Source organism: Papio anubis, chromosome 5, assembly GCF_008728515.1.
Source record: "Papio anubis isolate 15944 chromosome 5, Panubis1.0, whole genome shotgun sequence".
NCBI lineage: Eukaryota > Metazoa > Chordata > Mammalia > Primates > Cercopithecidae > Papio > Papio anubis.
In genome coordinates, this window is record NC_044980.1 from 112,641,730 (window position 1) to 112,667,574 (window position 25,845).

A 25,845-nucleotide genomic window follows, 5' to 3' on the forward strand; every position below is an offset into this window, starting at 1 on the left:
AAAGGAAGTTACAGAGTAACATATTCAGTATAATATCATTTGTTTACAAAAAATGAAGACAAGAAAGGAAATATTGCTTATGTATGCTTGTATATGTATTCTTTATGGAGGGATACAAAATAAATTGTTAATAATGATTTTAAAAACAAAACTGACTTTACATTTCCTATTTAGTATTTTTTAGTCTCTATTTTAATTTTGCTTATCTTTTCAAAAAACTAATTTTAATTTTGTTGATCTTTTGTATTATATATTTAATTTCAATTTTATTTATTTCTCCTCTTATCTTTATTATTTTTATCCTTCTAGTAGTTTTGGATTTGTTTTGTTCTTGCTTTTCTAATTCCTTGAGATACATTATTAAGATGTTTTTAAAAAGTTTTCTACTTTTTTGATACAGAAATTTAGTATTATAAACTTCCCTCTTATCTGCGTTTCCTATATCCCATAGGAATGTTGTATTTATATTTTTATTATATTTTTATTTGTTTCAAAAAGTTTAAATGGCACATTGGCTATACAGGAGCATGTTGTTTAATTTCCATGTATTTGTGGTTTCTAAAGGTCTTCTTGTTATTGATTTTTAGTTTTATTCCCTTGAGGCCAGAAAAACTGCTTAACATGATTTAATTTTTGTAAACTTGTTGAGACTTTTGGCCTTACATATAGTCTGTCCTGGAGAATGTTTTATGTGCTGATGAGAGGAGTGTGTTGCTGCCCGAAGTGAATGAAATGTTCTATAAATGTCTGTTAGGTCCATTTGTTCTATAGAGCAGTTCAAATCTAGGGTTTCTTTGTTGATTTTCTGTCCAGATGGCCTTTCTAGTAATGAGAATGCAATGTTGAAGTCCCTTTCTATTATTATATTAAGGCCTATCTCCCCCTTTAGATCTATCAATATTTGCTTCATGTGTCTGGGTGCTTCATCGTTGGGGGCATATATATTTATAATTGTTATAGTGTCTTGATGAATTCATCCTTTTATCATTATATAATGATCTTTGTCTCTTTTCTACAGTTTCTGATTTAGACTCTGTTTTATCTCATATAAATATAGCTACTTCTCTTTGATTTTGGTATACATTTGCATAGAATATCTTTTCCCATCCCTTTAAGTCTGTGTGTGACATTCCAGGTGTATGTTTTTTGCAGGCAGTGTTTCTTTAGTTTTTTTTTTTTTTTTTTTTTCCTGGTTGTTTTGAATATTCTTTGTTACTTTATTCTTCTTTTTGTTGTTTATTTTTGTGGTTTGGTGTGTTTCTGTATTGATAAAGTTTGATTCTTTTCTTTTTCTCATTTGTGTATCTACTATAGCAGTGAGTTTTATACCTTCAGTTGTTTTCCTTATGGTAATTATCATCCTTTTTTCCCTAGATACAAGATTTCTTCTAGCTAGCTCAAAGGCCTTTTGAAACAAAAGACCAGAGATTCTCTCACACAAGAGTAAGAAAGTGGAGTTTATTTTAAGACTATGTATTATAAGAACTAGAAATATATTTGAGTTCTGAAGCATCTTTAAAGTCCAGTTAGTCTTTTATAGCCAAGTTGGCAGGGCTAATTTTTTCACAAAGATAAAAGGGGGAGGTATTGTGGATAAGCTGTAGAATGCTTCAAGATTTATCCAGTACAGATTTATATGGAAGCTAGCCAGGTGTCTTTAGCACTTTTACAAAATTGTGTCAAACAGTTTCTTATTTATTTTAGGGTAGCTTAAAACTTGTTTCAGCTTCTATTTTTTGCATTATTGAAACATTCTATCATCAGTGCACTTCACAACAGACTCTCTTTTACAGTCCCTTAATATGTTTTGTAACTAAATGAAATATAGAATTAACTGGACATGAGGGAGATAGTTTATGATTAAGAAGAAGTGCCATTACCAAAATTTGTAATTTTATTTAGTGTAATTATTTATAGAAAATGGACTATTATCTTGGGATTTGGTGTTAACTATTCAAATTATGATATACACAGAGACTTAAAATTATTGTAAATACAACAAGTTATCTAATTTAGTAGAGTTAATCAGCTATTGCACAAAGTCCTTAGTCATTTTTGTAAAAATCATAGCTGGGTATAATAATCAAAGATAGAAATTATTTTCATGGTATCCATCCACATTCATTCTGTAACGATGCTGTGGGTTGTAAAAATCCTGACAAAAGGGCTGTATTTTGTGTACTTTCAAGTGACTTTTTGTGGCAAAGTGTTTACTTGTATAATTTAAAAGCAAGTTCAGGTTTAAAAACAAGTACATTTGGATATGTATATGTGAAAATCAATTTTTCACCTTAGGATTTTAGAACTAGGTTCAATGACTATGTATTCTTTCAATGCTCAATGGCTTCTATTTTGTATATATATTTACCTTTACATGCCTGCCTAACAAATCTTAAAAATCAAGGCTATTACAGTGTGTTAGGTTTTAATATTCTGTATAGTCATATGAATTGCTTTCAACTAATTTTAGCAACAAAAATAGCATTTTACGTTTTCATTCGGTACCTTCACATCCTCCCAATAATACACTTTTTTTTCTTCTCTACCTCTTCTGAAATGGGTCTACTTTTTGCCAACTAAACAATAAAGAACATGTTTTAAGTATTGTTTTCCTTCACCTCAACTTTGGCCCAGACTGTTTTCTCAACTCTGATTATTATTCATGAATTTGTTCATGGGTTTGTTCTTACTTTTGAATTTTCCTCAGCTTTCTTTTGCTATTCTCTTTAATATGTGCCATTAACACATATATGTAAATACTTAAATTCTTTCTTTAGAAAAAATAAAATTGTGTTTTCTGCCTACTTTGTTAACAGTCTCTGAATATTCCCTGCCAGACACTGTGGCCATGGTAGGTTTTTAAAAACCTGTGGGAATGAATGACACCTGGTAAGCAGGTGTTCTCTGAGCTGATTTTCCACTGTGCCCATTGTTGATACCCTTGCTTTATGACCTGGTTTCTGACCTCAGATATTGGCTACTTTCTAAGACTCTGCTTAACTTTGGTGCCAGTGTGTCCCTTGATCTGACTTTCCTCTTAAATTTTTGCTATCTTGAACGGGTTTTTGTGGATAACCCCTTTCTTGTTTTTGAACTCTAGTAAATTAAACTCCCCATAGCTAAATGATGACATATCCCTAACCTGGAGCTTTTACCAAGCAGCAGTTCTTTTTGGATATCTCCTATTGAGGACTCTCTTTTTTCCCCAGGGCAGTCATTATGATTAATTCACAGGATCACAGGAGAGGACCTTTTAAGTCCATTTAGGTATCTGGAATGTAAGACTATCCTGTGGAATAGTGGGGTAAAACGTGTAAAATGCTCTCACAGGCATGCTTTATCTGTGAGGACCTGAGAGCAGAAAAGCTTTGGTAATTAATTTGATAGGTTCTGGGATGGGTATTGGACTTGGTGGTGATAAGTGAAGAGATTGTTATTTGAATGTGAAGAGAGCTGTATGTGCTTTTCCATCTCTGAGCAGGGAGTGTAAAATCTATTTAGAGATGTAGCCATCAGCCAAAAGTGAGAAGTCTCTTAAAACAAGCAAAAAAGGCACTGCTAATAATTTTGATTCCTGCACCAAGTGCTCTATAAAAGTGGTGCTAAAAATGCCACTCTTAGCAAATTGTATTTCACTATAATTTAAAGCATGTTACAACTTCTTCAAGTGATAAAGCTAGAGAACAAAGTGTTTGAGTATGTTTAATATGGCGATTTACATTTGAGTTAACTAAGCTAAAAAAAAAATCCCCATAGAATTGAAATTATTGATAACTTATGTGATTACCACGGAGGCTTATTGGGATTCAGCATGAGAATACTACTTCCTAAGATGCAAAGAAATGTACATTATTGACATTAGATAAATCCATATAGAAGATATGTGGATCCTACTGGCCCTTAAATATTTACTTTTTAAAAAGTTACTGTTCTGTCCATTCTTGAGGTGGAGATGGCTGCGGCTATGGTGGTGATGCTGCGAGGGGGTCTCCTGCCCCAGGCAGGCCAGCTGCCTGCCCTCCAGACTATCTGCTATGGCTCCAAGGCTGTTACCTGTCACCATCGTGTGATGCATTTTCGGCAACAGAAGCTGATTGCTGTGACTGAATATATCCCCTAGACACCAGCCGTCAACCCAACATGTCTGCCATCTCCTCCCGGCCCCCAACAGGAGGCATCACTGGTAGCCCTAGAACTTACCACAGAGGGAGAAAGGTTGCCAGGAGAAGTGACAGCTGATGTACCCTTGGTTATTGCTTTCCAATTTCAGGAGAGGGGCCTCATCAGGCTTCTCCACCGGGAGGTAGCAGCAGTTTTCCAGGACAACCAAATGATAACTGTTTGCCAGAAGGTGGCTCCGAGCGCAGAGGACAAGCTTCTTACGCGACACCAGCTGCGGAAAAGCAAGATCCTGATGAAGGCCTTCCCCAACCAGGTACCGAAGCCCTTCCTGGAGGATTTCAAGTGCCAAAATCTGCTGCCCCTTTTTGTGGGGCACAACGTGCTACTGGTCAGTGAAGAACCCAGGGTCAAGGAGATGGTCCGGATCTTAAGGACTGTGCCATTCCTGCCGCTGCTAGGTCGCTGCATTAGTGACACTATCCTCAGCAGGCAGGGCATTATCAACTACTCCAATCTCCCCAGCCTGCCCCTGGCACGGGGGGAGCTTGTAGTAGGCCTCATCCGCCTCACCGCCCAGACCCACTCCCTGCTCCAGCACCAGCCCCTGCAGCTGACCACCCTGTTGAACCAGTACATCAGACAGCAACGCGAGAAGGATTCTGTTTTGTCAGTCAATGGGAAGCCAGATCATCCTGACCCTGTTCCGGACTCTTACCCAACCTGGTTAGCCAGCCCTGCCCATAAATACACTGTCTGATTGGCTGTGCTGTCCACCATGGGAGATGTGGAAGAACTTGGGGTGGGGGAGTGCGTTTGTCACTGGGCTTTACTAACACTGGACAATATCACTCCCACACTGGGGGAGTGATATTGTCAGGTATAGGGTCACTCAGAGATGGAGAGGATTCCATTTCAAATGGAGCCTGTCAGTCCCTGGTTTTGTCCTTAGTTTTCCTAACTCGGGACCCAATAGGAGCAAAGGTCCAAGGCAGAGAGGCTGAAAAGATAAGGCTATTACCCCCTGCCTCCTTGGTCACTGCCCCTTGCTGCAAGGGCTCCTGAGCCCACCCCCTTGGGGCACAAACTGCCACTGCCACAGTAGCTCAACCAAGCAGTCATGCTGAGGATAGCACCTGGTGAGAGCCTGCTGTGTGTCAGGCTTCGTGCTGAGCGCTGTACATGCATTAGTTCCTTTATTCCTGACCACATTGTACCCATTTCACAGAGAAGGAGCAGAGAAATTAAGTAGCTTGCACAAGGTCATGCAGTTAGTAAGTGGCAGAACAGGGACTTGAACCAGGCCCTCTCTGCTCTGAAGACCGCATCCTGAATGTCTACACTAGAGCTTCCTCATCAGGTTACCCAGAAGTGGGTCCCATCCACCATCCAGGTGTGCTCAGATGTTAGTTCTCCACCCTCGGGGTGTGCCATGCTATGGAAAGTTTGGGAGCACTGCTTTATGATAAAACAAAATGCATTCTACTTTCTCCATTTTGTGGTTTACATGGTTGTCCTTCCTGTATATTTATTCTCAGGGACTTCTCTGTCTTCTGACTTTCCTCACTCTCACTTCCCATCCTAGGAAAATCCTCTTCCCCTGTACCTGTTCCCACAAATGGCATCCCTCGCATGCTTGCCCTGTGACAGGCAGCTGACAGCTGTGCCCACTAGCTAACATTTCTCTGGTGGTTCTGAACAAAAGGGCTGGGGGGAAACTAGGATTCTCAATTAATGGGGGATTCTGAGGGCTCTAGAGTAGGAGGCCTCATGCAAGTCTCCTGAACCAGAAATTCCTAACAAAGGAGATTGGATGCTTAACTCAGAAAACAAACAAACAAACAAACAAAAAAACCAAACAACAACAACAACAACAAAGTTACTTGTTTGACACTTGAAACAAGTTATGTCTAAAAGAGCAAATAAGGTATAAACTCTTAATTGGGGGTTATATTTCAGTGTAAGATGTGTATATTAAAGTCTCTTGATGTATAGACTAACTTTTTATTAATTGACCACTGTCCACAAGTCATAGCAAACAGCTGCTTGCCACAGAAATGGAACTACTGCAAATTCTGGAAATGTCGCCACCTTGAGAAGATTGCTCATTGGAAGATATTAAATTGCCGGTTTACTTACAACACCTGGGAATGTTTCTTCATTGGAAAATACCTAACTTAAAGTAAATTAAATTAATTCATACTCTGTTTAGTTTCAAAAAGTGTAAAGTCAGCATTGATGTAACTTTTCTGTAACTTAGGATAATTCAAGGTTGCCTAAGGAGACAAAGTGCATCCATCGTGGAGCCATCTCTGGGCCATCTGCTGACGTTTACGAGTAATCACCAGAATCATTCACATTTCTGTAAGCAATATTCTTCTACACTGGGAAAGAAGTCCAGGCTGCACTTAGCCAACTTCTTGGCAGTTGTGAAAAACATAGTAATCAGAGTAGTTGTCAGGCACCTTGATTGAACGTCTCCTTGTGACTATTTTGCATATGCACATTATGCTCAGTGATTATCATTTGGGAGGAAAGGTTAAGGCGAATAAGTTAGCATTTAGACTACTGATTAAAAAGAAAGAGAAGATTATTGTGGGAAGTCAGGGACCCCGAATGGAGGGACCGGCTGAAGCCATGGCAGAAGAACATAAATTGTGAAGATTTCATGGCTTCTGTCAGGGTGGATTTCCCTGATAGAAGATCTTGCCAATGAGTCAAAGAAAGGGTTTATCTAATTAACTTGCTGTTTTGCCCTGTGCCTCAGACTGTAGTCAGCACACACACTGCCACAAAGACAGAACAGCATGGAGGAGGTCTTTTTTTTTGGTCCCTTTTGATCACTGAAGAGCCTCTATTTACATATTGAGAGATCTGATAAACTCTGATTGTGTATGTACAGGTAGGTTGGGGTGTTTTGTCATAAATACCACAAAAACATTTATTCTAGTGAGATTCTGAAGGGAATATCATGAAAATAAACTATCTCTGCTGTTTCTCATGCTGATCTGTCAATGGTCTTGAAATTGAGAAAAATGAGATTTGAAAGGAAGCAATGGGAGAAGTTGGAGAAGGCAATTGGGGATGAGGGACAAGGAAAGGATAATATATCAACAAGTCAGAGTGATGGAAGGGTCCTAACAAAAATTTAATGGAAGAGAGTCCAAGAAAAGGAGAAATTAGAGAAACAAAGATAAATGGACAGAAAAGAAATATTTGGTGCCATTAAAAAAATCAGGATTCAAACTTTGTTTTTTCTTTTGTTGATTATTGTGAGCACTTTCTGTGCACCAGACACTGTACTAAATGCTTGGTCTTTTAATTTATTATTATATTTTCTTGTTACAACCATATGAGGAAGAAGTGAAGCTAATAGTGTTTGTTTATGTATTGTATTATTTGTTTAGAGACAGGGTCTTGCTTTGTTGCCCAAGCTGGAATGCAGTGGTGTGTTTATAGCTCTTTGCAGCCTCGACCTCCTCGGCTCAAGTGATCCTCCCACCTAAGCCTCCTGAGTAGTTGGATCTACTAGTGTGTGCCACCATGCCTGGCTGACTTTTAAACTTATTTATCTTTGTATGTTGCCTAGGCTGGTTTGGAACTCCTGAGTTCAAGCAATCCTCCTACCTTGGCCTCCCAAAGTGCTGAGATTACAGGCATGAGTCACTATGTCTGACAACTAATAATGTTAAATGTGTGAACCCTAGAGCTTGAATATCTGGGTTGGAATCCCTGAGGTGCCACTTACTGGCTTTGTGATCTTGGGCATAGTAAACTTTCTGTATCCCAGTTTCTTCATCTGTAAAATGGTGATAATAATAATAATGGCATATACTTAATAAGGATATGGTGAGGATTAATAGGCTGATGAGGATTAATTGGGTTAATAGGTGCGTGAGGATTAATATACAGAGCATTTAGAGCAGAGCCTACACACGGAAGCACTCAATGAAAGTTGACCACTGTTATTATTTTATTTTTATTAGTATTCCAGTTTAATAGTTGATGCTTATAAAAGTCAAGGCACATTCTCAGGGGTCTTAATGAGTGTCAAATCCAGGTGAATTTGTCTTAAAGATCCATGCTTTTAATTCATATTTTCCGTATTAGTCTGTTCTCATGCTACTATGAAGAAATACCTGAGACTTGGTAATTTATAAAGAAAAGAGTTTTAATTGACTCGCAGTTCTGCATCGCTGGGGAGACCTCAGAAAACTTACAATCATGGTGGAAGGCAGCTTTTCACAGGACGGCAGGAGAGAGAATGAGAGCTAGCAGGGAAATGCCAGATTCTTATACAACCATCATATCTTGTGAGAACTCACTCACTATTATGAGAACAGCAGGAGACTGCCCCATGATTCAATTACCTTTCACTGAGTCCCTCCCATGACACATGGGGATTATGGAAACTATAATTCAAGATGAGATTTGGGTGGGGACCCAGTCAAACCATAGCATTCTGCCCCAGCCCATCCCAAATCTCATGTGCTCACATTTCAAAGCACAATTATACCTTCCCAACAGTTCCCCAAAGTCTTAACTCATTCTGGCATTAACTCAAAAGTTCAAGTCCAAAGTCTCATCTGAGACAAACAAGTTCCTTCCACCCATGTGCTGGTAAAATCAAACACAGGTTAGTTCCTTCCAAGAGACAATGAGGGTACAGGCACTGGGTAAATACACCTGTTCCAAGTGGGAGAAATTGGCCAAAACAAAAGGGTTACAAGCCCCAAGCAAGTCTAAAATCCAACAGGGCAGTAATTTAACCTTAAAGTTCCAAAATGATCTTTGACTCCATGTCTCACATTCAGGGCACACTGATACAAGAGGTGGGCTTCCATGGCCTTAGGCAGCTCTGTCCCTGTGGTTTTGCAGGGTACATCCCCCCTCCCTGCTTTCATAGCTGGCATTGAGTGTCTGTGGCTTTTCCAGGTGCATAGTGCAAGCTGTTGGTGGATCTACCATTCTGGGGTCTGGAGGACAGTGGCTTTCTTTTCAAAGCTCCACTAGGCAGTGCCCCACTGAGGACTCTGTGTGGGGGCCATGACCCCACATTTCCCTTCTGCACTGCCCTAGCAGAAGTTCTCCATGAGGGCTTTGCCCCTGCAGCAGACTGCTGACTAGATATCTAGGCATTTCCATCATCCTCTGAATCTAGGTGGAGGTCGCCAAACCTCAGTTCTTGTCTACTGTGCACCTGCAGGACCAACACAATGTGGAAACTGCCAAGGCTCTGGGCTGGCATCTTCTGAAGCAATGGCATGAGCTATATCTTGGCCCCTTTTAGCCATGGCTATAGCAGCTAGGATTCAGGGCACCAAGTCCAGAGGCTGCACACAGCAGGGAGACCCTGGACCCTGGGCCTGGCCCAGGAAACCATTTTTCCCTCCTAGGCCTCTGGGTCTGTGATGGGAGGGGCTGCTGCCAAGTTCTCTGAGATGCCCTGGAGACATTTCCCCATTATCTTGGTGATTAGCATTTAATTCCTCTTTACTTAAGCAAATTTCTGCAGCCAGCTTCAATTTTTCCCCCAGAAAATGGGTTTTTCTTTTCTTCTGTATTGTCAGGCTGCAAATTTTCCGAACTTCCATGCTGTCTTCACTTGAGTGCTTTGCTTAGAAATTTCTTCTGCCAGGTACCGTAAATCATCTCTTTCAAGTTCAAAGTTCCATAGAACTTTAGGGCAGGGGAAAAAAGCCATCAGTCTCTTTGCGGAAGCATAGCAAGAATGACCTTTACTCCAGTTCCCAACACATTTCCCACCTCCTTCTGAGGCCGCTTCAGCCTAGACTTCATTGTCCGTATTACTATGAGCATTTTGGTCAAGGCCATTCCACAAGTCTCTAGGAAGTTCCAAACATCCCCACATTTTTCTTTATTCTTCTGAGCCCTCCAAACTGTTCCAGTCTCTGCTTGTTACCCAATTGCAAGGTCACTTTCACATTTTCAGATATCTTTACAGAATTACCGTATTCTGTGTGTACCAATTTACTATATTAGTCCATTATCATGCTGCTATGAAGAATTACCAAAGACTGCATGTTTTACAAAGAAAATAGATTTAATTGACTCACAGTTCTGCATGGCTGGGGAGGCTTCAGAAAACTTACAATCATGGTGGAAGTTCTTCCACCTTCTTCACTGGGTGGCATGAGAGAGAATGACACAGCAGGGGAAATGCCAGATGCTTATAAAACTATCAGAACTTGTGAGAACTCATTCAGCATCGGGGAAACCGCCCCCATGATTCAATTACCTCCCACTGACATGTGGGGATTATGGGAACTATAAGATGAGATTTGGAGGGTTGGGGGCACAGCTAAAACATATCATACTCTAAGGAGATGGAAGACCTGGTTTGTAATTCTAATGCTAATATTAGCAGTCTCTTTTGTAAGTTACTTAAATTTTCTGATTTGGCTTGAATTCCTTCATAAAGCAGATCCTATGTCAAGGGCTTGAGAAATAGTTCCCATGTATATAGTGTATATATACATATGTATATTATCAACTATTGTAACCCAATCCAATAAAGCAGAATAAGCATGATGAATTGAGAAGAGTGAAATGGGAAGGAAGGCAGCCCATCTAAGGATGCATTTTTAAGAAGATGTCTTGGGGGGAGATGGAGGTCAAAGCTGCTCTATACAATGTGCTTCACAATCATCCATCCACGGGGATGTGTGCACCTCTCATGGGGAAGATGGAAATATTTATCTACCAGTTACTATCCTCTGTTGATCAAAGGTTGTTCCAGGGTTGTTAATGCTCTCACACTTCCAGGTTTGCTCATGACTCAGCATAGACCAAACCTCATTGGACAGAGAAGCCTGGGGCAGAAAACAAATGAGAGGCAGTTCAGCTTGAGGGTCATTTTATCAAGCTGTATCTGAGGCACCACCGATTGCCACATAAATGGCTTAAGTGACAGGCCAAGGGGATGTAAGATGGGTTATAAAATGTATTTGGCACACTCCTTTACATTAGCATACACATAGTTGGATTATGTAAGTTATTTGCTCTACATGTGTTGATATACATTTTCAATTATTAGAACTATGTCAATGAGGAGATTAAATGAGAGGAGATTAAATCATGTAGAGTATAGTACTGTTCATTTTATATTAAGATCTCCAAAATTGAAGGTTAAACAGTGGTTGAACTTTTTTTGTAAACTTACCAGTTTATAGTTACTTATGAAATCAGTGCCTCCTTTTACTTTACTATATAACTGTATGTGGATTTCAGCACAAGAAAATTGCCTTGAAGACCCAACAAGACATACATGACTAAATTCCAAATTGACATTGATGTGATCGTTGAATTGTAAAAGTCCAAATAATTAATCTGTCTAATGCCTACTCATTTGGCTACTTACTTTCTTGGATGCTCTACCCCTAATATTCCGAGGTAAAAATTAAGTAGAACAGAATAAAAGTTTATCCTAACTAGGTTAAAATGAGAGGCAGTGTGGCACTTCCTGTTCTTTAGTGGAAATCAATCTGTGTTTTCAGAACTAAAATACAACTTTGAAATGTTTAATCTAATGCGTTGTCTTCCTGCTTTATGCTTGAATTCTCACTTCTTCACTTAGCCACTAGGGGATGTTGGTCATATTGTTGAGCCTTTCTGGGCTTCAAGTTCCTCACTGCAAAATTGGAATATTAATATTTAATCCAATGAATTGTTATGAGGATAACTATAATGTCTTTGGAAGAGTTCTTGGAACTTAAAGACACTCAGTAAGGGTTAACTGCTATTATTACAATTATTATCATCATTTGCTTGACAAAGATCTGCAGCTTTATTTTCTGAGGGTTTAAATGTAATGGTTATTTCTATTAACTCAATTTAATAATGAGCTTCTCTAATCTAACATTTTATATAAAACAAAAAGACTATGAGAGTTGTCTTAATGTCCTGACTGAGAGATATTAAGTATAAAATCTTTTGACCCTTTGATGATCCTTCTGACATCAGGAAAGTACTTAGTCTTTCTAAAGTTGATTTTCTAACAGAAAAGTGATATCCCTGCCTGTATTTGTTTCAGCACTGTTATAAAGAACTACCTGAGACTGGCTAATTTATAAAGAAAAGAGATTTGAGTCACAGTTCCACATGGCTGGACAGGCCTCAGGAAACTTTCAATCATGGTGAAAGGCAAAGGGAAAGCAAGGCATGTCATCTAACATGGTGGCAGGAGAAAGGGAAAGAGAGAGAGAGTGAAGAGGAAAGCGCCACACTTTAAAACTATCAGAGCTTGTGAGAACTCGCTCACTATCATGAGAACAGTATAGGGGAAATCCACCTCTGTGATCCAATCATCTCCCACCCGGTCTCTCCCCTGACACGTGGGGATTACAGTTCTACATGAGATTTGGGTGGGGATGCACAGCCAAACCATATCGCTTCCCATAACTGATTTAGAAAAGACTTAAAAAGTCAAGTACCTTGAAGAGGAGTAATGATTTTGATGATAATGCTGTGTATTTATAAAAGTAGTTTTCCCCTCAAATAGTTTGATGTGCCCTTATTTTTCTTCCATTTGAGTCACATGTTCTCTGTGAAGGAGATTAGGGCACACATAGCATCTATGTAACAGATCTCTGTCTCATAGCCTTATATAAAGGACTGTAAGTGCAGCCCAATGTAATGAAGAGTTTGATTTATTTTTTTGATGATTGACTGCTGATATCTTAAGCCTCACCCCTGCCTCTTTCCCTTCTGTCCCAGTTTTGTGCACACTGATAAGAAAGACTGGATACTTCCTCCTTTGGCCCCTGTGGGAAGTTCAAATCACATAAGCCCCTGCCTGGGCACAGGAACCCTCACGCCAGCCTCAGCCCCTAACCACCATAAAAACCTCATGGCAGTCTCCTTTCCCTGTTCTTGCAAGCCATTTTCAGTTCAGCTTGGGAAGCCAGCCCTGCTTCCCAGAAAGCCTTAGGTAATTAAGAAAGCTTCTCATAGCCTGATGGTATGTGTCATCAATCTTGGCATTCCAACTAAATATATTCTTCCACTCAACAGACTGTCTCTTTACTCTGTTGATTATTTTCTTTGCTATGCAGAAGCTTTCAAATTTGTAGTCCCATTTCTCTGTTTTTGTTTTTGTTGCCTGTGCTTTTAAGTCTTAGTCATAAATTCTTTGCCTAGACCAAAGTTTAAGAGAGCGTTCTCTAGGGTTTTCTCCAGCATATTTATATTTTTGGGTCTTATGTTTAAGTCTTTAATCCACCCTGAGTTGATTTTTGTATATATTGAAAGATAGGGATACAGTTTAATTCTTCTGCACGTGGTTATATATTTTCCCAGTACCATTTATTCAAAAGGGTATCCCTTTACAAGGGGTGTTCCCAATATAAATTTTTATCAGCTCTTTCAAAGATCAGTTGGCTGTAAATATGTGGCTTTATTTATAAGTTCTGTATTCTGTTCCATTGGTCTATGTATCCGTTTTTATAGCAGTACTATGCTGTTTTGGTTTCTGTAGCCTTATTATATATTTTGAAGTCAGGTAATTTGATGTTTCCAGCTTTGTTCCTTTTGCTTAGAATTGCTTTGGCTATTTGCCCAGTTGGTTATTTTCCCATTTTTTTTTTCTATTTCATTTAAGAATGATGTTGGTGTTTTGATAGCAATTGCATTGAATCTGTAGGTTGTTTTGGGGAATATGGTCAATTTAATGATATTAATTCTTATGATCCATGAGCATGAGAATTTTTCCATTTGTTTGTGTCATCTTCAATTTCTTTCACCAGTGTTTTATAATTTTCCTTGTAGAGATCTTTCATCTATTTAGTTAAATTTATTCCTAGGTATTTTACTTTTTTGGTAGCTATTATAAATCGGATTGCTTTCTTGATTTCTTTCTTGACTGGATCATTATTGGTGTGTATGAATGCTACTGATTTTTGTATGTTGAATTTGTATCTTTCAACTTCACTGAATTCATTTATCAAATTTAAGAGGTTTTTTGGTGGAGTCTTTAGGTTTTTCTAGATGTAAAATCATATTATCAGCAAAGAGGGACAATTTGAATTCCTCTTTTCCAATTTGGATGTCTTTCGTTTCTTGCTCTTACCTGATTGCTTTGGCTAGAGTTTTAGTAATATGTTGAATTAGGAGTGGTGAAAATGTGCATCCTTGTCTTGTTTCGGTTCTCCATTCAGTATGATGCTAAATGTGGGCTTGTTGTATATGGTCTTTATTACCTTGAGGCATGTTCCTTCTATGCCTAGTTTGTTGAGAGTTTTTATTTTGAAGGGATGCCGAATTTTATCCAATTCTTTATTTCTGTCTATTGAGATGATCATATGGTTTTTGTCTTTTCTTGTGTTGATGTAATGCATCACATTTTTAAATTTGCAAATGTTAAACTATCCTTGCATCTCTGGAAAGAATCCAAATTGATTGTGAGGTGTTTTATTTTTGATATGCTGTTGGATTTAGTTTCCTAATATTTTGTTAAGCACTTTTGATTCTATATTCATCAGGGATATTGGCCTGTGGTTTTCTTTTTTTGTTGTGTCCTTGCCTGGTTTGGCAACAAGGTAGATGTTGGCCTCACAGAAAAAGTTAGGGAAAATTTCCTAATCTTCAGTTTTTTGGAAAAGTTTTAGGAAGACTGGAATTAGTTCTTTGTACTTTTGGTAGAATTGGCTGTGGATCCATTTGGTCCTGGGCTTTTCTTTGTTGGGAGACTTTGTAGTACCTATTCAATCTCACATCTCATAATTGATCTGTTCAGGTTTCCTATTTCTTCCTGATTCAATTTTGGTAGGTTGTGTGTTTTCAGGAATTTATCCATCTCATCTAGGTTTTCCAGTTTGTCAATGTACAGTTGTTCATAGTAGTCTCTGATGATCTTTCGTATTCCTGTATCAGTTGTAATGTCTCTTTTTTCATTTCCAATTTTGTTTATTTGGGTCTTTCTTGAATAGTCTAGCTAGTGGTTTATACATTTTATTTATCTTTTAAAGGATGAACTTTTAATTACTTTCTGCTCTGATCTTTATTATTTATTTCTGCTAATTTTGGCTTGAGTTGTTCTTGTTTCTCCAGTTTCTTTAGGTGCTTTGTTAGATTATTAATTTGTACTCTACTTTTTTTTGATGTAGGTATTCATTGTTATAAACTTCCCTCTTAGCAAGGCTTTTGTTATCCCACAGGTTTTGGTATGTTGTTTCAATTTTCATTTGTTTCATGAAATGTTTTAATTTTCTTCTTAATTTTTTTTTGTTTACCCAATGGTCACTTTAGGGAATGTTGTTTAATTTCTGCATATTTGTAGTTTTCAAGGCATTGATTTCTAATTGTATTCCCTTGTGGCCTCAGAAGATACCGAATATAATTAAAATTTTAAAAATTCATTGAGACTTGTTTTGTGGCCTACCGTATGATCTATCTGGAGAATGTTCCATGTGCTGATGAAAAGAATGTTATTTTGAAGTTATTGGATAGAATGTTCTGCAAATGTCTGTTAAGTCCATTTCATATATTATGTAGTTTAATTCCAATACTTCTTTGTTTATTTTCTGTCTAGATAATTGGTCTAATGTTGAGAGTGTGGTGTTGAAGTCCTGCTATTATTGTATTGCTGACTATCTCTCTATTTAGATCTAGTAATATGTGCTTTATGAATCTGGGTGCTCCAGTGTTGGTGGCATATGTATTTAGAATTGTTATATCACCTCGCTGTATTGATCCCTTTATTGTTATATATATGTGATATATATATGTGATATATATGTGAGATATATATGTGAGAGATATATATTATCTATCTATCTATCTATCTATCTATCTATCTATCTATCTATCTATCTATCTATTTATCAATCACAGTTTCTTTATCCACTGATTGATGGGCATTTGGGTTGGTTCCATGATTTTGCAATTGTGAATTGTGCTGCTATAAACATGTGTGTGTATATGTCTTTTTCATATAATAACTTCTTTTTCCCTAGGTAGATACCCAGTAGTACGATTGTTGGATCCAATGGTAGTTCCACTTTTTGTTCTTTAAGGAATCTCCACACTGTTTTCTATAGTAGTCGTACTAGTTTACATTCCCACAAGCAGTGTAGAAGTATTTCCTGATCACTGCATCCATGCCACATCTACTGTTTTTTGATTTTTTTGATTGTGGTCATTCTTGCAGGAGTAAGGTGTTATTGCATTGTGGTTTTGATTTGCTTTTCCCTGGTCATTAGTGATGTTGAGCATTTTTTCATATGTTTGTTGGCCATTTGTATATCTTCTTTTGACAATTGTTTATTCATATCCTTAGCCCACTTTTTGATGGGATTATTTGTCTTTTTCTTACTCATTTGTTTTAGTTTGTTGTGGATTCTGGATATTAGTCGTTTGTCAGATGTATAGACTGTGAAGACTTTCTCCTACTCTGTGGGTTGTCTGTTTACTCTGCTGACTGTTCCTTTTGCCATGCAAAAGCTCTTCAGTTTAATTAGTTCCAGCAGTTTATCTTTGTTTTTATTGCATTTGCTTTGGGATTCTTGGTCATAAAATCCTTGCCTAAGCTAATATCTAGAAGTGTTTTTCCAATGTTATCTTCTAGAATTTTTGTAATTTCAGGTCTTAGGTTTAAGTCCTTAATCCATCTTGAGTTAATTTTTGCATAAAGTGAGAGATGAGGATCCAGTTTCATTCTCCTGCATGTGGCTAGCCAATTACCCCAGCACCATTTGTTGAATAGGGTGTCCTTTCCCCACTTCATGTTTTTGCTTGCTTTGTTGAAGATCAGTTGGCTGCAAGTATTTGGGTTTATTTCTGGGTTCTCCATTCTATTCCACTGATCTATGAACCTATTTTTACACCAGTACCATGCTGTTTTGGTGACCATGGCCTTATAGTATAGTTTGAAATCAGGTAGTGTGATGTGTCTAGATTTATTCTTTTTGCTTAGTCTTGCTTTGGTTATGCAGGCTCTTTTTTGTTTCCATATGAATTTTAGAATATTTTTTCTAATTCTGTGAAGCATGATGGTGGTATTTTGATGGAGATTGCATTGAATTTGTAGATTGCTTTTGGCAGTGTGGTCATTTTCACAATATTGATTCTACCCATCCATGAGCATGGGATGTGTTTCCACTTGTTCGTGTCATCTATTATTTCTTTGAGCAGTGTTTTTTAGTTTTTCTTGCAGAGGTTATTTGCCTCCTTGGTTAGGTGTATTCCTAAGTATTTTAATTTTTTGCAGCTATTGTAAAAGGGGTTGAGTTTTTGATTTGATTCTCTACTCGGTCAGTGTTGGTGTATAGAAGAGCTACTGACTTGTGTACATTAATCTTGTATCCAGAAACTTTACTGAATTGTTTAATCAGTTGTAGGAGCTTTCTGGAGAAGTCTTTAGGGTTTCCAAGGTAAACAATCATATCGTCAGCAAACAGTGATGGTCTGACTTCCTCTTTATGGATTTGGATGCCCCTTATTTCTTTCTCTTGTCTGATTGCTTTGGCTAGGACTTCTAGTGCTATGTTGAACAGGAGTGATGAGAGTGGGCATTCTTGTCTTGTTCCAGTTCTCAGAGGGAATGCTTTCACCTTTTCCCCATTCAGTATTATGTTGGCTGTGGGTTTGTCATAGATGGCTTTTATTACATTAAGGTATGCCCCTTGTATGCTGATTTTGCTGAGAGTTTTAATCATAAAGCAATGCTGGATTTTGTTGAATGCTTTTTCTGCATCTATTGAGATGATCATGTTATTTTTGTTTTTAATTCTGTCTATGTGGTATATCACATTTATTGACTTGTGTATGTTAAACCACCCCTGTATCCCTGGTATGAAACCCACTTGGTCATTGTGGATTATCTTTTTGATATGTTGTTGGATTCAGTTAGCTAGTATTTTCTTAAGGATTTTAGCATCTATGTTCATTAGGGATATCAATCTGTGGTTTTCTTTTTTTGTTATGTCCTTTCTGGCTTTGGTATTAGACTGATGCTGGCTTCATAACATGAATTAAGGAGGGTCTCTCCTTTCTCTATCTTGTGGAATAGTGTCAAAAGAATTGGTACCAATTCTTCTTTGAATGTCTGGTAGAATTCTGCTGTGAATCCTTCTGTCCTGGATGTATTTTTGTTGGTAATTTTAAAATTACCATTTCAATTTCACTAGTTGTTATTGGTCTGTTCAGGGCATCTAAGGCATCTAATTCTTCCTGATTTAAGCTAGGAGGGTTGTATTTTTCCAGGAATTTATGCATGTCTTCTAGGTTTTCTAGTTTATACATGTAAAGATGTTCGTAATAGGCTTGAATGATCTTTTGTATTTTAGTGATGTCAGTTGTAATATCTCATGTTTTGTTTCTTAGTGAGGTTATTTGGATTTCTTCTCTTCTTTTCTTGGTTAATCTTGCTAAGAGTCTGTCAATTTATTTATTTTTTAAATAATAAAGATTTTTGTTTCATTTATCTTTCTTTTTTTTGTTAGTTTCAATTTCATTTAGTTCTGCTCTAAACTTGGTTGTTTTTTCTTTTGCTGGGTTTGGATTTAGCTTGTTCTTATTTCTCTAGTTCCTCGAGCCATGACCTTAGAATGTCAGTTTGTGCTCTTTCAGTCTTTTTAATGTAGGCGTTTAGGGCTATGAACTTTCCTCTTAGCACTATGTTTGCTGTATCCCAGAGGTTTTGGAAGGATGTGTCATTATTGTCATTCAGTTTGAAGAATTTTTAAATTTCCATCTTGATTTCATTTTTGACCCAATGCTCATTCAGGAGGAGGTTATTTAATTTCTATGTATTTTCATGGTTTTGAAAATTTCTTTTAGGATTGATTTCCAGTTTTATTCCACTGTGGTCTGAGAGAGTGCTTGATATAATTTCACTTTTCTTGAATTTATTGAGGCTTATTTTATGGTCTATCATATGGTCTATCTCAGAGAAAGTTCCATGCACTGTTGAATAGAATATATATTCTGCGGTTGTTGGATAAAATGTTCTTTATATATCTGTTAAGTCCATTTGCTCCAGGGTATAGTTTAAATTCATTGTTTCTTTGTTGACTTTCTGTCTTGATGACCTGTTTAGTGCTGTCAGTGGAGTATTGAAGTCCCCCACTATTGTTTTGTTGCTGTCTAACTCATTTCTTAGGTCTCTTGTAATTGCTTTATAAATTTGGGAGCTCCAGTGTTAGGGGCATATATGTTTAGGATTGTGATATTTTCCTGTTGGATAAAGCTTTTTATAATTATGTAATGTCCCTCTTTGTCTCTTTTGTCTGATATAAGAATAGCTACCCCTGCTTGCTTTTGGTGTCCTTTTGCATGAAATGCCTTTTTCTACTCCTTTACTTTAATTTATGTGAGTTCTTATGTGTTGGGTGAGTCTCCTAAAGACAGCAATACTCTTTTTGTGATTAATTTCCCAGGTGTTCTTTGTGCTGCTTGTATTTGGATGTCTAGGTCACTAGCAAGGCCAGGGTAGTTTTCCTCGATTATCCCCCCAAGCCACTAACCTCCTGAATTCTTTTTCAGGTAAATCAGGGATTTCTTCTTGGTTTGGATCCATTGCTGGTGAACTAGTGTATTATTCTGGCAGTGTTGAAGAACCTGGTTTTGTCATATTACCAGGGTTGATTTCCTGGTTCTTTCTCATTTGGGTAGGCTCTGTCAGAGGGAAGATTTAGGGCTGAAGGCTATTGTTCAGATTCTTTTGTTCCATGGGGTGTTCTCTTGATGTAGTACTCTCTACTCTTTCCTATGGATGTGGCTTCCTGTGAGCTGAACAGCAGTGACTGTTGTCTCTCTTTCGGGTCTAGCCACCCAGTGTGTCTACCCAGCTTCAAACTGGTACTGGAGGTTGTCTGCATAGAGTCCTGTGATGTGAGCCATCTATGGGTTTCTCAGCTGTGGATACCTGCACCTGTTCTGGTGGAGGTGGTGTGGGGGGTGCAATGGACTCTGTGAGGGTTCTTAGCATTAGTGATTTAATGCTCTACTTTTGTGCTGGTTGTCCGCCTGACAGGAGGTGGCATTTTCCAGAAAGCATCAGCTGTAGTAGTATGGAGAGGGAATGGCAGTGGGCAGATCCCTAGACCCCCAAGATTATATACCCTTTTTCTTCCGCTACCAGGATGGGTAGGTAAGGACCATCAGGTGGAGGCAGGGTTATGCATGTCTGAGCTCAGATTTTCCTTGGGCAGGTCCTGCTGTGGCTGCTGTGGGGAATTGGGGTGAGATTCCCAGGTCACTGGAGTTGTGTACCTAGGAGGATTATGGCTGCCTCTGCTGAGTCATGCAAGCTTTCAGGGAAGTGGGAGAAAGCCAGCAGTCTCAGGCCTCACCCAGCTCCCATAAAAACTGAAGGGCCACCGTCCCCCGGCCAGTAACCCTGAGTCTGTTTCCAAGTGGAGGGTGAGATGGGCTTGAAAACTTGCCCCAGGCTAACCGCCTCTCAGCTGCAGAAAAAAAAGGACTTGGTTCTTTCCCCATCTGGGGAGTGTACCCTCCCCTGAGTTCTGTCCAGGTAACTTCTCACCCCGTTCAAATTGTTACAAAGTTCAGCTAGAGATTTCCTTCACCCTGTGGAGTTTTATCCCCTGCTCCTCTGGCCACCCACCTGATAGATCCCTGTGGTGCTAAGCAGAAATGGCCTGCTAGGGAACCCAGTGAGCTCCTAGGGCCTTTCTGCTGCTTCCTCTACCCCTGTATTTCATTCGACTCTCTAAATTGACTCAGCTCCAGGTAAAGTTGGAACCTTCTCCCACAAACAGACCTTGAGCTTCTCCAGTGGGGGTGTGTGTTTGGGAGAAGAGGGTCTCCCTTTCCCACTTCCACAGTTGGGGCACTCACAGTATTTGAGGTGTCTCCTGGGTCCTGCAGGAGCAGTCTGCTTCCTTCAGAGGGTCTGTGGGTCCTCTTAGAATTGCTGGTTTGTTCTTGCAGTCGATCTGGAGCTAAAATTCACAATGTGAGCCTCCACATGCCGCTCTGTCTGGAGCTGCAGTCTAGTCCTGCCTCCCGTCTGCCATGATGACCTGTTATTCTCTGTTTGGTTCTTTTTTCAAATATCTTTCTTTTTGGTAAATTTCTCATTTATATTCTGAATTGTTTTTCTTATTTCTTTGTATTGGTTTTCAGAATTCTCTTTTATCTATGTTTCTTTAAAATCAATATTTTAAATTCTTTATCTGGATTTCAAAAATTTCTTTTTGATTAAATCTATTAGCTGGGCTTGATGGCTCACACCTGTAATCCCAGCACTTTGGGAGGCCAAGGGGGGCGGATCACAAGGTCAGGAGATCAAGACCATCCTGGCTAACACAGTGAAACCCGGTCTCTACTAAAACTACAAAAAATTAACCGGGCATGGTGGCACACACCTGGAGTCCCAGCTACTCAGGAGGCTGAGGCAGGAGAATTGCTTGGGAGGCGGAGGCTGCAGTGAGCTGAGATCGTGCCACTGCACTCCAGCCTGGGTGACAGAGTAAGACTCCATCTCAAAAAAAAAAAAAAAAACTATTGCTGGAAAATCTTTGTGTTACTTTGGAGGTTTCATATTTCCTTGCCTTTTCATGCTCCTTGTGTCCTTACATTGATCTTACATTGATATCTGTGTATCTGGTGTAACAGTCACTTCTTCCTATTTTTGAATTTACTTGGAAAGAGGAGGACTTTTTCCTGAAGTTGTAGCTACAGTGTGGTTGGGTAGGGTATTTTAGCTTTTATTCAGGTTGCATACAGTAGTGCAGTCACCGTATGATTTCTTTGTCTATAAATAGCATTAGTGGCATCTGTGATTTCCTCACTGGGTGAGAGTACAGTTATTAGTGGAGGCTGTGGTGAAGTTGTCCTGGGGATCGGGATGCCCAGTGAGGCAGGGATTGGAGTGCCCAGTGAGGCACTGTTTGGGTCCCAGCAGTTGTAGTAGTGGGGTGAGTGTGCCTATCATTTTGCCCAGGGAAGTGTATTCTGGAACTCATGTTGGTGGTTACTGGCAGGCTGAGTTTTGGGTCTCATGGTGGCTTGCTTGGATGCTGGTAGTGGCAGTGGTGGACCAGGGGGGTGGATGGGTTCTTAGGCTCCTGGGAAGCTGGCATAGCATTTGTGGTGGCAGTAGTGGCGGAGGGACAATTTCATGCTGTGATGAGCTGGGCAGGCCAGTGTCTAGGCCTTTTAGTTGGTTCCTGCAGGTAGGTGCCATCTGAAGTGGTAGTGACTATGTGTTTAGGCCCAACCTCAGGTGCTCAGGAGGAGTGCTCAGGTTCCCAAAGTGCTGGATTGGGTTGGGCAGTCCGCAGCATTCCCAGCTATATGCTCTGTCTTGGAAGGGGTAGTGAAACTAGGCTGGGTGGGTTTGTGCTCAGGTCCGCAATGGTGAAAGCATGCATCAGCTGTTGTGGGTGGAGATGGGGCAATTCCCAGGCAGGCAGAGTGTTCAGGTGGGGGGTGGTAGCAGCTGTGTTAAGACTCTGCCACTGGAAGGGATGAAGTCATCCTCAGTGGACACAGCCTAGTCTGTTGGGTGGGAAACACATGTTTCTCTAATGCCACGGTCCCAGCAGGGCTCACCTACCGGCCCTTGCAGTGGTAGACTGTGTCTAGCTTGGGTTCCCACTCTGGCTGCAGGAACCTCGACTTAGGTGGTGACCATGTTCCAGTGGCAACTTACACCCCACTCATGTCCCAGTCTCCATCCTGGCTCTGCTCACTTCTCAGCACCAGCAGCTGCAGCGCATGCCTCATCTGCTTCTTCTCCTTGGCTGTAGCAGCATTCCCAGCTCACTCCTCAGTTCCAGCAGTGACAGCCCAAGTTTCCCTAATGCTTCAGATCTGGCACTACTGGGTCCTAGGACAGCATGCAGTCTGCCAAAGGCTAGGTTTGAAAATGGCTCCTTGCTATAAGCCACTTAGATCTCAGAAAGGGTGTGAGGACCCAGTGTGAGCTCCCTCCCTGAAGTAGTTCCATCCCATGTTCTCCTGGCAGCTCCATATGTTAATTTCAGGGGTTGGGAGGGTTGAGAGTTCTCTCATGGCTAGGTTTGCACAATTCTACAGTGAGGATGTGGGCCACTGGAGCTCTGTCACCTACGCTTTCCCAGCTCCCAGCCAATCCTGGCCAGGCAGGCTGCCTCTCTCCCTTTTAATTCCCTGTTTTTGGTGCTTTCTGTTACTTCTCTGTTGAATTCCAGTGTTTCTCCTTGGATAATGTATTCAAAGTGTGACTGTCTATACATTATTTTGGTTCTTCTAAGTGCAGGGGGTGGGCATGAAGTACTTCTAGTCAGCCATCTTGAAGTACCCTCCTCATTGAGAGGTGTTTATTGTTCTGTCTTTAAACTTTTTTTTTTTTTTTTACAGATTAAAAAATTAAAAATTATGGTTAAAAGCCTAAGATAAGCAGCAACAGAAACAATGACAAATGAACTACAGAGTTGTGCTGATAGCACCAAAATTTCTATGTTACTTTCTCTGAAAGTTTAATAGATGTCAACAGAATGCAATGCTTGTGTTTGTATCTGGCAATTATTCTTAATGTATAAAATAAGGAGCAATTATTATTATGTCAAAAGAGCTACTGCATAACAACCTGTGTTCATTAATCAATGTTATATTCTTCTACCACTGGCATCTATCTGAATTACTGTGCCCGGAAAACATAGTAAATATATGCTCTCTGCCTACAAGGATAAATAGACAACTGACTTGGAAATCAAAAGATTTATGGTTGCTGCAAACTCTTTATTGTGATATCTCATTAATATCAGATTTGATTTGAGAGCATCATGCTTGAACTGCAAGCGAACCCTGACTTTTATGATTGGAGAGACATATGCGAGACTCACCTGTGATTAACATCTCTGCTCAAATAAGAGCAACTGCTTGAGGATGACATTTCTGAGTTGTTCAGCTTGTCGTTATTTCATCTGAAAACAGCAGTAATTCTTTGTCCTGCTCCCATGCCCCAAGAAAATAATTGGTGTGCTCATTATCTTTTAAGAGCCTGAAGGAATTTATCTTATTAAGACTATGGGAAAATGAATAGTTATCCAGCTCTGTTTGACTTTGTAAAGCCTTTTCGCAAGTTGTTATACTGCCCTGTGCCAAATCTTTTTCCGTTTCTGTAGTACCTTTTTTTTTTTTTTAAAGATGACAAGTTATTGTTCTTTTCCTTTGCTGGAAGACTCCCTGTATGAAGAGGGATTGCCACCGAGTGTAGTATTATAAATTTAGGGTAAAACATTTGTAAGAGAATTCTCCAGCATTACATATTCCATCCTTGGCCCATGTGAGATGAAGCTATTACCATGATGTTATGTGTTTGTTGACATTTATTACATAGCATTTTTGTGTAATTTCTTGTTTGCTTGCAAAAATGCTTCTTGAATTTCAGTCTTTATTTTACAACAAATCATTTTTCTATGGTAGAGAACATAGCTTGCTCTACATAAAAATGAAAACCCACAAGACATTTTAATGTACACCATGAATTTAAGCAATATGAGTTTTGGGATATTTATCTCTGAAAACTAGAAAAATTCTCTTGAATACATACTTTAAAAATGAAACCGAACGGTTATCTCAATATTATTTGAGAATTTCCAGATGCTTACAATAGTGAAGCCTAAAATTCAGATTCAGAGGACATTGGTTTTTATCCTGACTTTGCCACCAGACATGTGCAGCCTTTGCACAGACTTCCGGGCTTCTCTAAATTACAGGTGTGTGAAATAGGTAATTTCCACCATGTAGGGGTCTTGTAAGGGCAAAATTATAATGATATCTATCAATGAGTCTAGAAGTATTAAGCATCTAATATATGCTGGTTGAATTTGAATCTAATATATGCTATTTGATTTTGATTATTATGAACCCCTTAAAACAGATAAGGAAGCTGAGGCTCAGAGTCATTAAGTAGATCATTCAGGGTCACCAAGTGGTAACTGGCAAAGCTGATCAAAGTCATCTAAAGTCCATGCTCTGATACTGCCTCCCTACTTCCTCAAACAACTCCCAAGAGAATTACTAACACCCAGATAATTAGTATGGAAAGAGAATTCACACCTTGCCAAATTGTAGCTAAGCAAGTAGTTTTACCTTTATCTAACAGGGTGCTTAGAAGTAGGTAGTGCTCTTCTTGGTTCGTGGAATCAACAATTTTAGGGTTGGGAAGCATCTCTGTAGATGGTCTTTCCTATTCTGCATAATCACAAGGTAGGGGCTACATCTACCATTGTTGAATCTATGATTTTGGGAGGAAGAGAAGGGCAAGAGCAGTAAGTCATGTTGGTCCTTTTGACCAGGAAAAGAGAAGAGAGGATTTTCCAGAAGTTCCAGTGGACTTCTGCTTGTACATCTCTGGCAGAACTGTGTCGGATGACTTGCTTTCACTGCCATGGAGGTTGGAAAGGGAATGTTTGGCTTTCCCAGCCTCTTCCATGGAGTAGGGCAAGGGAAGGAAGGGTTAGGAATGAGATTGAGGTTAACTAAAAATGATACCTGCCGCAGGGGGTTTTTTGAGGAAATAGGGAGGCAGTATCAGAGCATGGACTTCAAATGACCTTGATCAGCTTTGCCAGTTACCACTTGGTGACCTTGAATGATCTACTTAATGACTCTGAGCCTCAGCTTCCTTATCTGTCTTAAGGGGTTCATAATAATCACCTTTCAGGGTTGCTGTAAAGACTAGAATATATATTATAGACATATTATATAAAATGTTACATATATACATATGAATATATATCTCCAGTATCTGGT

At 39.2% G+C, this 25,845-nt stretch overlaps 1 pseudogene; it reads left to right on the forward strand.

Moving 5' to 3' along the window:
- The first annotated feature begins 334 nt into the window (after positions 1 to 334).
- Positions 335 to 7,571, forward strand: LOC103885359 (annotated as a pseudogene).
- The last annotated feature ends 18,274 nt before the right edge of the window (positions 7,572 to 25,845 follow it).